Here is a 14484-nt window from a genome sequence, read left to right on the forward strand (position 1 = left end):
ACAAAATTTTTCTGTCGCCCTGAATTATATGGTGTGCCCCATAGCACATGAAAGCTTGGGAGCACCAAATGGGGCAATATTGAAGCGAAGCCTTTTCCCTCTACCCCCAAACGGTTCTTTCGCGACTACGAGCTACGAGCCAACGCATAGGCGGGGTAGACAGACGGTGCACTCACCGAGCACATCTGCGGGTTTACTCCCTCCGTACTCTCTGAATGCCCCGTGATAGCGTCATGCGACCTCACAGCACGTGTAGCAGCCGTGTGCGCGCCTTGCGCGTGCGCTAGGGATTAGTAACAATTGAAGGAAATGAAAAAAGGAGTAAAAATTAAAGGCAGAAAAAAATTAAAGACAAATTAAAGAAGGGAAGAAGAAATTAAACGATCAGCTTATTGTCAGTCGTCTACAAGGTACTTACCATGGTAATCGCCGAACGAATTTCTGTCACCTTAGATTTCAGTCAACTCAATGAAGAAGCAGGGTTTCATAAAGGCTATTCAACAATAGACCACGATCAATCAGATGATAGAGAAATGTGCGGAGTATATATATCCCCTATATGTAGCCTACATAGATTATGAGAAAGCATTTGACTCTGTCAAAACTTCAGCAGTCATGCAGGCATTGCGGAATCAGGGAGTAGACGAGCATTACGTAAGAATACTGGAGGATATCTAGAATGGGTCCACAGCTACTACAGTCTTCCATAAGGAGAGCAGCAAAATAAATAAGGCATGGTAATTAAGGAAGGGGGTCAGACAAGGAGACACAATCGCTCAAATGTTATTCACAGCGTGTCTACAAGAGGTATTCAGGACATTGGATTTGGAACAGGTGGGCATAAGGGTTAATGGAGAATACATCAGTAACCTTAGATTTGCTGATGACGTTGCCTTGGTAAGTTACTCGGGGGACGAATTACAACGCATGATTACCGCACTGGACAAGCAGAGTAAAACCATGGGCCTGAAAATTAATATGCAAGGAACTAAAGTAACGCTCAACAGCCTCGGGAGAGCACAGCGGTTTGAGATAGGTGGCGAGGCAGTGGAAGCGGTAAGCGAGTATAATTACTTAGGCCAAGTAGTGACCCCGGATACAAACCAAGAGGCGGAGATAATTAGAAAGATAAGCATGGAATGGAGTCCATTCGGCAGGAATTCTTAGATAATGAATGGCAGCCTACCATTGTCCTTGCATCTTACCGGTACTCACGAACGGGGTAGAAACTTGGAGGCTCTCTAAAAGGATTCAACTTAAATTGAGGACGACTCAGCGAGCAATGGAACGTAAGATTATAGGTGTAACGTTATGGGACAAGAAGAGAGCGGAGTGGGTCAGGGAACAAACGCGTGTTAAGGACATATTAGTGGAAATTAAGAAGAAGAAATGGGCGTGGGCAGGGCAGTTAATGCGAAGGCAAGGTAACCGTTGGCCATTAAAGGTTATGGTGGATCCCTAAAGAAGGGAAGCGTGGATCCCATCTGCCCATGGCACATGGGATCAAGAAATTTCCTGAGATAAAATGGTCGCGGTTAGCAGAGGGCCGGGATAATTGGATATATATTGGAGATGCCTTTGCTCTGCAGTGAGCGTAGGCTGTTGATGATGATGGTTATGATGACAGGAAGCTCACACTAATGCATGGTATCTCACCTCTCCGTCTTTCCGGCCCATCCCGTCGCCTCCGTCGGCGGCGGCAGAGACAGGGGTGAAGTGAGATCGTCTAACAGCGGGTTTCAGCTTCCTTTAATTTTATAAAAAAAGTGTTTGCACCCATCTGCTTCACCAATGCACCTCAACCAACCAACTCGTGGATCGTGCAATGATTTAACCCTAGCAAGGTATATGTCTTTGAACTAATAAAGAATGTGGTTAAGTGCATTTCACTTGTCTCTGGTTTCCCTCTGTGTAGAGCCACGTGTGTGAATTCAAGTGACGTCGCATGGGTAATCATCGTGGGTGTCATTTACAGCTTCGCTTTCCAACCACCTTCACAGGGTGGATTGTCCCGCATTTTTTTACAAGTGTGTTTCCCAAGGGAAACAAAAAGACAAGGCCAATCACTTGGCTTAAATTATTCCGCGGAGAGTTCATTACGAATAGTCTATTCTTTTTTTTCGCTGCCCTCAACCACGGATTAAGCATGAAACCAAGAGGTACATTTTTCTCCAGACGTTCCATCCTTTGTCCGACCTTTCACATAATCAAACTTGTCATCACTGCTTATTATGCCTGTTTTAATGTTAGTTTCCCAGGAAGCCTAAATCGGACAAGTTCGTACGGGCCATCGTTACAAACCACTGTGTCACCGCAATATCGTAACAGGGTCATATGCCGTGCTTTGTAGCTCCAAAATTACACGAATAATGCAGCATATTTTTCACGTATGCAATAAAGAACAACCTTGGCTAAGATTTGTGAAAGTTTTAAAAATATGAAGATTACGTTTTTTTATGTTGCCTTTCCGTTTGCAGCAAATTTCCAGACTTGTGTGTAGTGCGAGGCATTTTTTAATTCAACCATTTCTTCCTACATAAAGTAAAATTGGAATAAAAGTGATGAAAAAACAACAGAAAAAAATTGTTCTCCTTAGCTTGTTTAGCTAGATTAACAGGACCCGACATTTTGCAGTTTATGAAAATGTCATGTTTGTTATTTTACGTTGGAAGCAATTTCTTCTCGAAACCAAAAATACATGCGTTAACTCGTTTAAAAGTATAAAAAGTCTAGACAGAAAAACATCTGCTGCGATAGCTGTAATAGCTTGGGTTTTACTTAGAGGAAAGTTTTGAATTTCGCGTGATTCGTACAACCCCTGCGTGACCCGAACCGGTTTTGGGATTTTTTTTTTTTTGACAGGGAATGTTTTTTTTTTCACCAATTAAGTTCAGATATCTTGTTCTCTGAGTTTGAGAAGCCATATATAAATTGTTACTTTAAACTAAAAATGTTGACTGGACAAACCTATCCCATCTCTCGTGAAAACACCCGCGAATCAGCCCCTAACGACAAAAGGGCTAGGTGAGAAAGTGGCCGGTGAGTTGTCACTGCTTCACGTCTTTTCCGCAGTATCTGGCCCAATTGTTTATAGTTGTTTTTGAAATTGCACAACTGTTATTGCTTAAAATCGTATAGTAAATATTTGCTTGTATGTTGCTTTTATGGTCGCTTGAACTTTTAGACAATTTTTTTCTCCCTGGACCGATATTTCCACTCACCAAACCGGTTCGCGAACAGGTTCGGTACATAATTTAGTCGAACCGGAACTGAACCTGACTAAATTAACTAATCCCAACCGCAACTGTAACCGAACCTGTATTTTCGGTTCTTAACACATGGTATAAATATTCCCGCACCGACTGTGAATTTACGCATGGTTAAAGAGAAGAAGGGCAATTTTAAGATTCTTGTCAGGACTCAGCTGCTGCTACAGGCCACCACACTGCCCTCGTGTAACGCCCCCATTTTCTGGCCTTTAACGCATGCAATAATACAGAAAAGTCACCTTCCTTTGTCGCCGGTGCAGAAAACTCAGAATTCCTTCAAATGATTAGGGATAAGAAACGATTTTAGTCGCGAATCACGTGACCAGCGCTGCCAATTTGGAATTGGGTAATTGTTTATCGGTCTGTGATCGTTACCCAGCAGGGGAAAAGGAAAAATCATTTTAACCTCGAAACCCGTCACTCATATGCGTAAAGTTTTCATCTCCCCGGATAAAGGGCCCCCCACCGGCCTATATATATATATATTGTCCGAGTGGCGCTGGCTACCACCCCCAAGCGCGGGAAACAAAACTACCTTAACATAAATACACCAGAAAGTGGAGGGGAAATAGCCTCGCCGGTAGCGTAGTGGTCATCGCACCAGACCGGTATTCTGGAGGTCGTGGGTTCGGATCCCATCCGGCGGGCATTTTTTCTCCACTTTCTTTCGGTCTTTCCAAATTTTTTACCTGTTTCAATGACCTACCACATTCTCCCCTTTGCTTTCCGAGGTTTTCTTGACTGCCAATTCTTATTTCTGGCTTATTTCGAGTCCCTGATTTCCTATTCTCATACGCTATATATATATATATATATATATATATATATATATATATATATATATATATATATATATATATATATATATATATATATATATATATATATATATATATATATATATATATATATATATATATATATATATATATATATATATATATATTGTGTGCCTGACGTTCAAAGTCAACAACTTAAAACATGAAATAAAAATACGGACGCCGCAACCGCCCCTGCTGCATCTAGGGTGCTTGTCCTCCTATGCTAAGGATTTGAAGGAAGAAATGGAAGTATAAAAGTAGGCCCTGCACGTCTGCGCCAACAACAATGCACTACGCTTTTTTAGCCACAATAGAATTTGAAGTGAAGTTAACGGCAACTCAAAAGACACTTCAACTCGTAATGGGAGAGGTATTGGAACTTTATGGAGAAGGGCGAGGAGGGCGCATGAGTCATCATCGCAGGGGGGTTGGGTGCCTTTGCCCCCCCCTGGTAAACCCCGGAGGGGGTTTGGGCCACCGAGCACCCCCCCCCCCCCCCCCCCCGAGTTCGGCGCCTAGGCCGTCACACACCTTTTCTACTGTGGTTGCCATTCGTTGCTGAAAAGGCTCGGATAGAGAGAGAAAAAATTACAAACCATTTTCGGCACGAATAACAAATTTCAATGGCCTCTCTATTAGCATCCTGTGTTGAAATGCCTCATATTTATACATTGTTTTGGCATCTGTACGACTAATGGCACATTACAACTTGCTCATCTCGTTGGCCTTTGTGCGACTAATGGTACGTTACAACTTGCAGATCTCGTACGTCGCCGCTGGCAGCGCATGTCGTGCGGCGAGGCTGTGTCCGCAATAGCGACAAGCGCTGATGCGACGGCGTGTAGGGGGGTTATTCCCCGCATCTAAGACTTTCCCCGCGCTTCCAACAAACGTTCGCACTAAAACATTAAAAATGTTACAATAGATAAAGTGCGACTGAACCGGCTGTTTAGCGATCGTCCAATCATCGGGTACTCCGCCACTAAGAGACCCATAACACGGCCGTTTTAATGTAGCCGCGCCCACCTGTTTGATTTCTGCTCCGTAGTGCGGAGACTGAGAGAAGCTGTGCGGTCATGAAGGTTACCTTTCACATCCCGTCGTGGCGCCACATTCCCGTTCCCCGCGACTGACCTAAATTGCGACCTGTTACTTCCGTTATCGCAGCTAAAACGATATTTCTTGGAATCGTTACACCGGTAGGGCTGTCGTTTCTGGGCATAAATTAATCAATCGATCCAGTGATAAGCGAGACAGCGACAACTTAACAAAAAAAAGCAAAAAAAAAAAAAAAACATCGACCGACGAGTGTTGAATGCGGCCGCTGCGACACTCGCCGACGGCTGGGGGTCGTGGCGAGCCCCTGTAATCCAGCTTCTGGGAGGCCGGGTCTAGAGGACGAGCTGAGGCCGGGGGTCCTGCGCCGCGGTTGGCCATGTTGACGGGACGTCCGCGCTAAGCGGGGCGTCGATATGGTGACCCCGGGGGAGCTCGGGGCGGCCAGGTCGCCTAAGGAGGAGCGAACCGGCCCAGGGCGGAGACGCAGCAGGCAAAAGCTCCCGCGTCTCGCAGTAGCGGGATAGCGCCCCGGAATGGGCGCCGTGGTGCAGCCCGGATGTCAGTCTCGGACCTAGATCTTTTTTGGCTTCTCTTTTTTTTTTGTAGGCCCCGGTGTAGAATTCATGGATGGCCTGGGCCTCCATATATACCTTTCATGTATGCCTTTGTTTGTCTAATTTTTCCCGGAACACCTAATTTTCTTTTTTTGTTGTTGTTGTGAATGCTTCCTTACAAGGCCAATTGAAATACACGCTAAGTGCCTTGATTTATTGTTCTGCTAATAAAAGAAAGCAAAAAAAAAACCATCGACCGACGAGTGTTGAATGCGGCCGCTGCGACGCTCGCCGACGGCTGGGGGTCGTGGCGAGCCCCTGTAATCCAGCTTCTGGGAGGCCGGGTCTAGAGGACGAGCTGAGGCCGGGGGTCCTGCGCCGCGGTTGGCCATGTTGACGGGACGTCCGCGCTAAGCGGGGCGTCGATATGGTGACCCCGGGGGAGCTCGGGGCGGCCAGGTCGCCTAAGGAGGAGCGAACCGGCCCAGGGCGGAGACGCAGCAGGCAAAAGCTCCCGCGTCTCGCAGTAGCGGGATAGCGCCCAGGAATGGGCGCCGCGGTGCAGCCCGGATGTCAGTCTCGGACCTAGATCTTTTTTGGCTTCTCTTTTTTTTTGTAGGCCCCGGTGTAGAATTCATGGATGGCCTGGGCCTCCATATATACCTTTCATGTATGCCTTTGTTTGTCTAATTTTTCCCGGAACACCTAATTTTCTTTTTTTGTTGTTGTTGTGAATGCTTCCTTACAAGGCCAATTGAAATACACGCTAAGTGCCTTGATTTATTGTTCTGCTAATAAAAGAATGCAAAAAAAAAAAACCATCGACCGACGAGTGTTGAATGCGGCCGCTGCGACGCTCGCCGACGGCTGGGGGTCGTGGCGGGATTCTACTTCCGGCTTCCGAGCGGAGCGGTCGCAGAATGTCTGGCTCCAGCAATGGGGCGTTTTGAGCGAGCCCTTCGGGCCGCGGTAACAGGTTTGAAGATGACTCCCAGGATTATGCTATCGTTTTGCCATCGCTGCCAACAGGACCAGTTGTTTTAAACACAGTTTTTTTTCATGCTGATATGAGGGGACGGCCTTATCACGTCGAAAATTTCCGTGACGCGCTCCTGCAACGAGGCCTGCTCGGCGAAGTGCTCGCTCTTGGACCGCACCAAATGAACCACGTTTGGGCTGCAACTTTCAAGACACCGGAGGCCGCGCAGAAAATGCTGACCGAGACCGAGATGGAAGTGAAAGGACGGAAATGCGTTGTTGTCAACCCGGGCAACCGAGACGTCCGTGTGAAGCTTCACTGGATGCTTCACCATGTACGAGACGACGACATCAGGGCAGCCTTCACTCCGTACGGCAATATTATCGAGGTGAGCCGGGAAAAGTGGCGCGTGGAAGGCTGGGGAAGCCAGTGCAGCATGACGCGTATAGCCGTGCTCAGGCTCAATGCTGGTGTGATGCCCGAGGACATCCCGCATGAACTAAGGATTGCCGGTGCCAAGGCGCTCGTTGTGGTGCCGGGCAGAGCTCCTCTTTGCCTACGGTGCCAACGTACAGGTCACATCAGGCGAGAGTGTCGCGTGCCGCGGTGCACCTCGTGCCGCCGCTTTGGACACGAAGCGGCTGAATGCGTAAAAACTTACGCGACTGCTGCCACGCGCACCGTCAACGAAGACAAGCGAGAGCTGTTTATGGACGAGGCTGACGCCGAGGAAATGGCCCTCGCAGTGAAGGAGGATACGCCCACTGAGCCATCGCCCACCAAGCAACTCCACGACGACCGCGCTTCCTCCGGAAAAGCTGGAAGCAACGAAAACCATCAGCTTGAAACTGCACATCCACCGCTGTCTGACGAGGACGGAAAAGCGGAAAACGACACCTCTACCGCTTGCGCTGTTCCACCCGCGGTGGACCCCGAGCCCATGGACAACCAGGACGCCGGCGCAAGCAACACCTCGGCCAAGCGGCACCATGAAGGAAACACCAGTGACGGCCTGAGCACGGTGGCCGCGACTCCGGACGAGCCTCCGCCAAAATCGGCCCCGGGACGACGCCCATCTTTCAAGCCAAAGCCAACGATACCTCCAGACCGAAGAACCGCCGCGACACCCTGGGCGTCACAGCCACCATAGCTGCGAACGCCATGCACGCCCGGACAAACGGCCAAGTTGTTTGTGGGATACGGCGAACTGAACTTATGGTGCCGAGGTATGTGCAGCAGCCGGCGCCAAAAAATGAACAATACGCACGAGAGGACAGTTTCGAACGCCCAGCGTGGTGTTATCTGCCTCGACTGAAAGGTAAGCACCGTGAGGTCCGCTTGCTCTAGCTTTTATATGGCACTAAATCTGAAGAATAACCTACGCCTAGGCACGTTGAACGTGCGTGGATTGTCAGCGAGAAGGCGGCAGCATCAACTCAAACGCCTTCTCGTAGATAACAGCTTTGACGTGCTTGCGGTGGAAGAAACAAAAATCGAAAGCGAAGAGCAAACGGATCGCATGGTGCAGCTTTATAGTGCTTTCTACAATGTATGCGTATCTCACGCGGTTGGCACGTCCGGTGGATGCGCATTATTTCTGAGTAAGTCTTCCGGCATTGATGTTGAGCACGTTGTGTCGGCCAGCGATGGCCGCCTGATTGTGTGCGATTTTCATTTTACCGGTTTGAAATGGAGAGTTGTATGCGTGTATGCCCCCACCCGATCTAATGACAGAAAGCAGTTTTTTGAAAGTGTTGAACCCTATCTTAAATCCGAAAGAAATGTCGTCCTGTTAGGTGATTTCAACTGCGTCTGTAAACCACCCGACAGAGTGTCGAATTCGCCCATCCGTGATACAAGTGCTTTGTTTCTTAATGGGATGTTACATGATCTACATTTCGAAGACGTGGGCTGTCTACTCTCGGGTGGGAAACCCATCGAGTACACCCACTTTCAAAGAGATAGCCATGCCAGGCTAGACCGGATATACGTAACCGCGGGTCTGGTGCCTTTCTGTTGTTGTTATGAAGTCATACACATTAGCGTCAGCGATCACAGTTTAGTGATGCTAGATTTGGGGTACGGGAAAAGAAAACACAAATTCGACTGGGCCTTATGGAAATTTAATGCAAAACTTCTCAAAGACGATGCGTTCGTTGGCAAAGTAAGAGAAAAACTTAAGGCTCTGTTAAACGTAGAGCAGAAAGACATTATACCAAATTGGGAAAACTTTAAGCAGGAAGTTAAAATGGACGCCATTGAAAGGGCTTGTGCACTAAGACATGACGAAAGGAAAAAAGAAAAGGAACTGCAGCTGCAGCTTGAATTTCTTTTAAGCATCGAAACAGCTCAGCCGGGGAAGTTCACCGATGCTATCAGAGAGGTGAAGGCGCAACTTGAACTGATAGATAACGAAAGATACAGAGGGGCTGTAATACGGGCACGAGCTGAAAAATTATGGTTAGGGGAAGCGCCAACGAAGCGTTCACTGGGCGAAGAAAAAAGATACGCAAGGCAGAACGAAATCACAGCTATAGACTATCACGGCCAAGTTACCCATGACAGCGATACGATCAGTCAAGCGTTCCTAGAGCACTATCGCGAACTGCTAGGGAAGGGGCGGGACGTCGAAGATGGATTTACAAAGTGTTTTTTATCTGCGATGCCTAAGTTGGATGACGAGCTAAGAGAGCGTCTGGAAGGACCCATAAGCATATCAGAAATAGAGAAAGCCATCGATGAATTGAGTATGGGCAAATCCCCTGGACCAGATGGTTTAGGGGCTTGTTTTTACAAAGCATTCAAAGGTGAACTAGCGATGATCCTTTACTACTTGTTAAAGGAAGCATATGAGAAAAAATGGCTGCCAAAATCGTTCAGACACTCGCACATTGTTCTTATTCCAAAGAGTGACGACCCCGCTAAATTATTGTCGGTGAAGGGCTTCCGCCCAATCAGTCTCACGAACGTTGATTACAAAATTTTTATGAAGGTTTTAGCAAGCAGGTTGCAATCAGCTATAACATATATTGTTGGGCCGCACCAAACGTGCGGGATAAAAGGACGCTCTATTCAGACCAACATTCATGTGGCCAGGAGCATCCTAGAGTGCGTAGACGCTCTGGGTGGACAAGTCGCCGTACTACAACTTGACTTAGAAAAGGCGTTTGATCGCGTTACCCACAAAATCCTGTTTGATATCCTGGAGCATGTTAATGTAGGTGCTGTCATTTTAGAAGGCGTCAAAATGAGCTACTCCGATTGCTCAGCGAGTCTCATCATAAATAAGAAAATAACCAGTAGCTTCCAGATCCTGTCATCCGTGAAACAAGGGTGCCCCCTGGCACCTCTACTCTTCGCTCTGTACCTCGAGCCATTTTGTTTGAAGTTGCTCTACAATGACAGCGTACACGGTTTCAAGCTTCATGAAAGTGAAGTCAAAATCCTTGCGTACGCCGACGACATTGCCCTTATCTGTACTGACAAAGAGAGTGTTTGTGAAGCCGTGAATGATGCCGTAATGTTTTGTAAACAGACAGGAAGTGAAATTAACTGGGACAAAACTGCGGGGTTCTGGCACGGAGCGTGGGATAACACTCCAGCCTCATTCGCAAGGGCACAGTGGGCCACCATACCCTCAAAATACCTTGGCGTACCACTTGACCAGTACCGCGACACGAAAGAATACTGGGAAGCGGAGATAGAACGGGTGAGGGAAAAAACGGCTAAGTGGGGCGGTCGCGACTTATCGATGTTCGGACGTGCAACTGTGTGCAATTTGTTCTTGGTTGCAAAGATCTGGTATGTTCTTCAAGTGCTATACATGACAAGGGTTCATGTGCAAAAATTGCATAGGGTCTTTGCCGTATTTATATGGGGCTCCACGTGGGAGCGCACTAGCCGCACAAACCTTTTTCGTTCTGTCAGATGTGGCGGCTTGGGGTTGGTTCATTTGTTTGTGAGACAAGTTGTGTCGAGATTTGTTTTTCTACGCGACCAAAGCAATGACTTTTTACGTACTATGATCCAACTTAGGCTGTGTGATTCCTTGCCTGACTTTGTTGTGTCTTCTTATGTTACCAGGGGAACGACTGCAAGGGGATATTTACGAGAAGTGGTGCTGGCATACCAGTTCTTAAAAGCGCGATTTTCAATCGAATATCTCAGTGCTGTTACCCGCAAACGACTTTACCAAGACTTGATCGATGTGACAATGCCGGTGCCTCTGTACCGATCCTTACACTGTGCAGGCCCAGGACAAGATGTTTTAAAAAGAGTTAAAAAAATGCCAGTCCGGTCACCAACGAAATCCTTTTTCTTCCAACTTCACAGCGGCACCTTACCAGTCAAACCTTGGCTACAAGAAAAAGGGTTGTTGGTCCCCTGGGGAATTGACTGCATTATCTGCCGTAAACCAGAGACTATTGAACACATATTTCTTGACTGCAGTGACGCTTTTTTTCACTGGGACATCCTCCAGCGAACTTTAAAGAAAGATCTACCGATAACTCCTTACGGCATACGGTTTCTGCCGACAGAAAATGACGAAGGCGTGCCCCACGACATGTTTATTCTCCTCAGCCTGCACAGTCTGTGGAAAACGCGTATGGCAGTTCGTCACGCCGACGCCAACGCACGTCCGGCGAGGGAATACTTTAAGGAAAGCATCGCATTTATAAGAGATGTTTACAACTCCCAGAATGAGCCACCCTTGTGGATGAATGTACTGAACGAACTGGTAGCCCTTAAGCAGTTTTAACCCACACGCACTTGCCTGAGCTCGGCCAGTGCTTTTAAGCTTGTGTTGTGCAAAGGTTGTATTGCATGTTCTGTACCAAGCCGGTAATAAAGAAAAAAAAGGGGTCGTGGCGAGCCCCTGTAATCTAGCTTCTGGGAGGCCGGGTCTAGAGGACGAGCTGAGGCCGGGGGTCCTGTGCCGCGGTTGGCCATGTTGACGGGACGTCCGCGCTAAGCGGGGCGTCGATATGGTGACCCCGGGGGAGCTCGGGGCGGCCAGGTCGCCTAAGGAGGAGCGAACCGGCCCAGGGCGGAGACGCAGCAGGCAAAAGCTCCCGCGTCTCGCAGTAGCGGGATAGCGCCCCGGAATGGGCGCCGTGGTGCAGCCCGGATGTCAGTCTCGGACCTAGATCTTTTTTAAGTGCGAATGCACTTTATAAGCGACCCCAAACCATCCACCGCCGGCGTCGGCGGCGGCGGCGGCGTCGGCGTCCGCAGTGCTCCTCTATATTTAAAAAAGAAACAGCATCCGGCGCCAGGTTTCGATCCGCGGACTTTGCGGCCGCAGCGCGACGCTCTACCGACCAAGCCACGGACGCGACGTGATATCAGCGTTAGTGACGCGCCTTATATCTTTAACGCATTCAAACTACGTCGTCAGTGGCGTGCGTTGGCGACTCAGCGGCGTTATAGCGGCTTGATAACTGCGTGGTGTACACGTGATACTACAAACCCGATGGAAGAGAAGGCGGCGAGGCGGTGGGCTGCGGGGGCCGAGCGCAAGCGCCGCAAGCGGGCCGACAACCGTGCATTCGCACTTTCACATTCTCCCCCTCGGGGAAATGCGGGGGAATTTTTGGCTTCTCTTTTTTTTTTTGTAGGCCCCGGTGTAGAATTCATGGATCGCCAGGGCCTCCATATATACCTTTCATGTATGCCTTTGTTTGTCTAATTTTTCCCGGAACACCAAATTTTCTTTTTTTGTTGCTGTTAATGCTTCCTTACAAGGCCAATTGAAATACACGCTAAGTGCCTTGATTTATTGTTCTTCTAATGAAAGAAAGCAAAAAAAAAGAATCAACTGCTAGATCATTATTTTAGCCCTCGGAATGTAAGTACGCGTTTTCAGTTCGCAATTATGGTATTCCCTGATTAGTTTCGACTTACTGTTCAGTTGGGTGCAAAATTGGTTTGACCAGCGGTTCTCACGTACCGCTGCATATGCCGCGGAACCGTTGTGAACTGGTGAAAGCGATGGAGGACCCCTTGTTGCGAAGCGGTGGTGTGGGTGGTGAAGTGCGCGAGGGAATACGCAAGTAAATTATCACAAGGGGAGTGTGAAACAGGCCTTCTAAATTTAAAAATGTGCAACGTCACTTTATTTTAAACACTGCAGCAACCGGCGCCATACTCGCACTTAAACTAGATTGCATATCTGCAGCCACATTCAACCTGTTTCCATATTTCCTTTTTCAGGGATGCAAGCCTAGACAGAGGGTGTTCACATGCATACGCCGTAGGAAACTGTAACAGAAGTTTCATTCCTCCCTCAGGGGAATTGTACAAATGAAGCGTGAAATACTAGCCAGCGTAAAGTGAGACGGGATAAGGAAAATCAATAGAGTCTCCCTTTTCGCTAGCCAAGTTCCCATTTTCAACTAAGCAACCAGCCCAATCAGGGCCGTAGCCAGAAATTTTTCTCCACGGGGACGGGGAGTAAGCAGTTCAGGGTTATAGAAAGGGAAAAATTTGATAAAAGGATCCCGAGCATTCGCTCACACGCTGCCAGGAGAAAAATTCCGAGGAAGGCTTTAGAGCCCCCCCCCCCCCCCCCCCCCCCCCCACTCCTTCTGTCTACGTCCCTGAGTGCCACTCTGAACCTTAACATGCTCAGAGATGTTCAGTGGATGAATTCACACCTTTTGTAGCAACAATTCCTAGAAAAACGAAATTGTCTGGCATGGCCCTGCACTTTTTTCTTGAAAAACTGGGTGGGGCAGCAATGTCCCATCACTTACGCATTTTATTTTATTTGCAGAACAATAGACAACTGCCACAAACGAGGACCCTGAATCGAACTTTTTTTCCCAACCCTGCTCCACGAAATTTGAAGGTGACCCTATTTAGCGATTTCCTTTGTTGACGACCGCAGATACAATAAAAGACGAAGAATACCAAGTAGTCTCTGCAGCTCAATTTGGCTCTTTCTCGTCGTTCTCGGCCCCGAACCTCGCAGAGTCACCTTTGTTCATGAGTTAAACTTAAGCGCAAACTGACACGGGGACGCGAAAGGGAAACGACACCAGCGCTTTCTATAAACTGAAAGATTTATTAAAATCGAAAGCACATGTGTACCATGCCAAGACCCAATAATCAGGCACGTGTGACCGTCTCACATGCGTACGGTCGTACATGAGGACAACCGCCCCCTTTTCCGTCTTCTCGTTTTAAAGAAAAGCTTTTTACCTCTACCCCAAAGGGTTTTTTCGCGACCGTTGGTGTCAACAGAAAAATCGTGCGAACAAATAAAAGAAGTTACTGGCACCGCCAGGGATCGAACCTGGAACTACTAGAGTAACAAAGCGAGAGTCGGTTGTCTTACCGATTGAGTTACGAGCCGACGCGGAGACAGGGGAGACAGGTGGTGCACTCACCAAGCACATCTGGGGCTTTACCCCCTGCATTCTCGCTGAATGCCACGTGATAGGGTGCCTGGATGTTCCTCCTCGCCCGCCCCTTCGTGAAGGGTGCAGACATCCTTTGCAGGGTCCCTCGCCGCCTCGACCGGTTTTCGGAGCCACCGACCGCCATTACGAATCCCGCTACGGCGGCGGGGCCGACGTGCTGTAGCAGTTTGGCCGCGATTAGCGGCTCAAAATTCCTGGTTGTTGCGTGCCTCTGTGCACAAACCACTGCAGGAATGGTTGGCGAATGTTGGCGAATGTTTCTGTGGTGGTATCTTGTGCAATATTTTTAATTGATCAAGTGAACGTGCTGAACCAGACACGTAATTTTGGGATTTCATTGCATCATTTTGAGTATTATAACGAGATGTGGCTGTGTGT

Source organism: Haemaphysalis longicornis, unplaced genomic scaffold, assembly GCF_048455015.1.
Source record: "Haemaphysalis longicornis isolate Haplotype H1 unplaced genomic scaffold, Haemaphysalis longicornis Haplotype H1 scaffold_1, whole genome shotgun sequence".
Taxonomy (NCBI): domain Eukaryota; kingdom Metazoa; phylum Arthropoda; class Arachnida; order Ixodida; family Ixodidae; genus Haemaphysalis; species Haemaphysalis longicornis.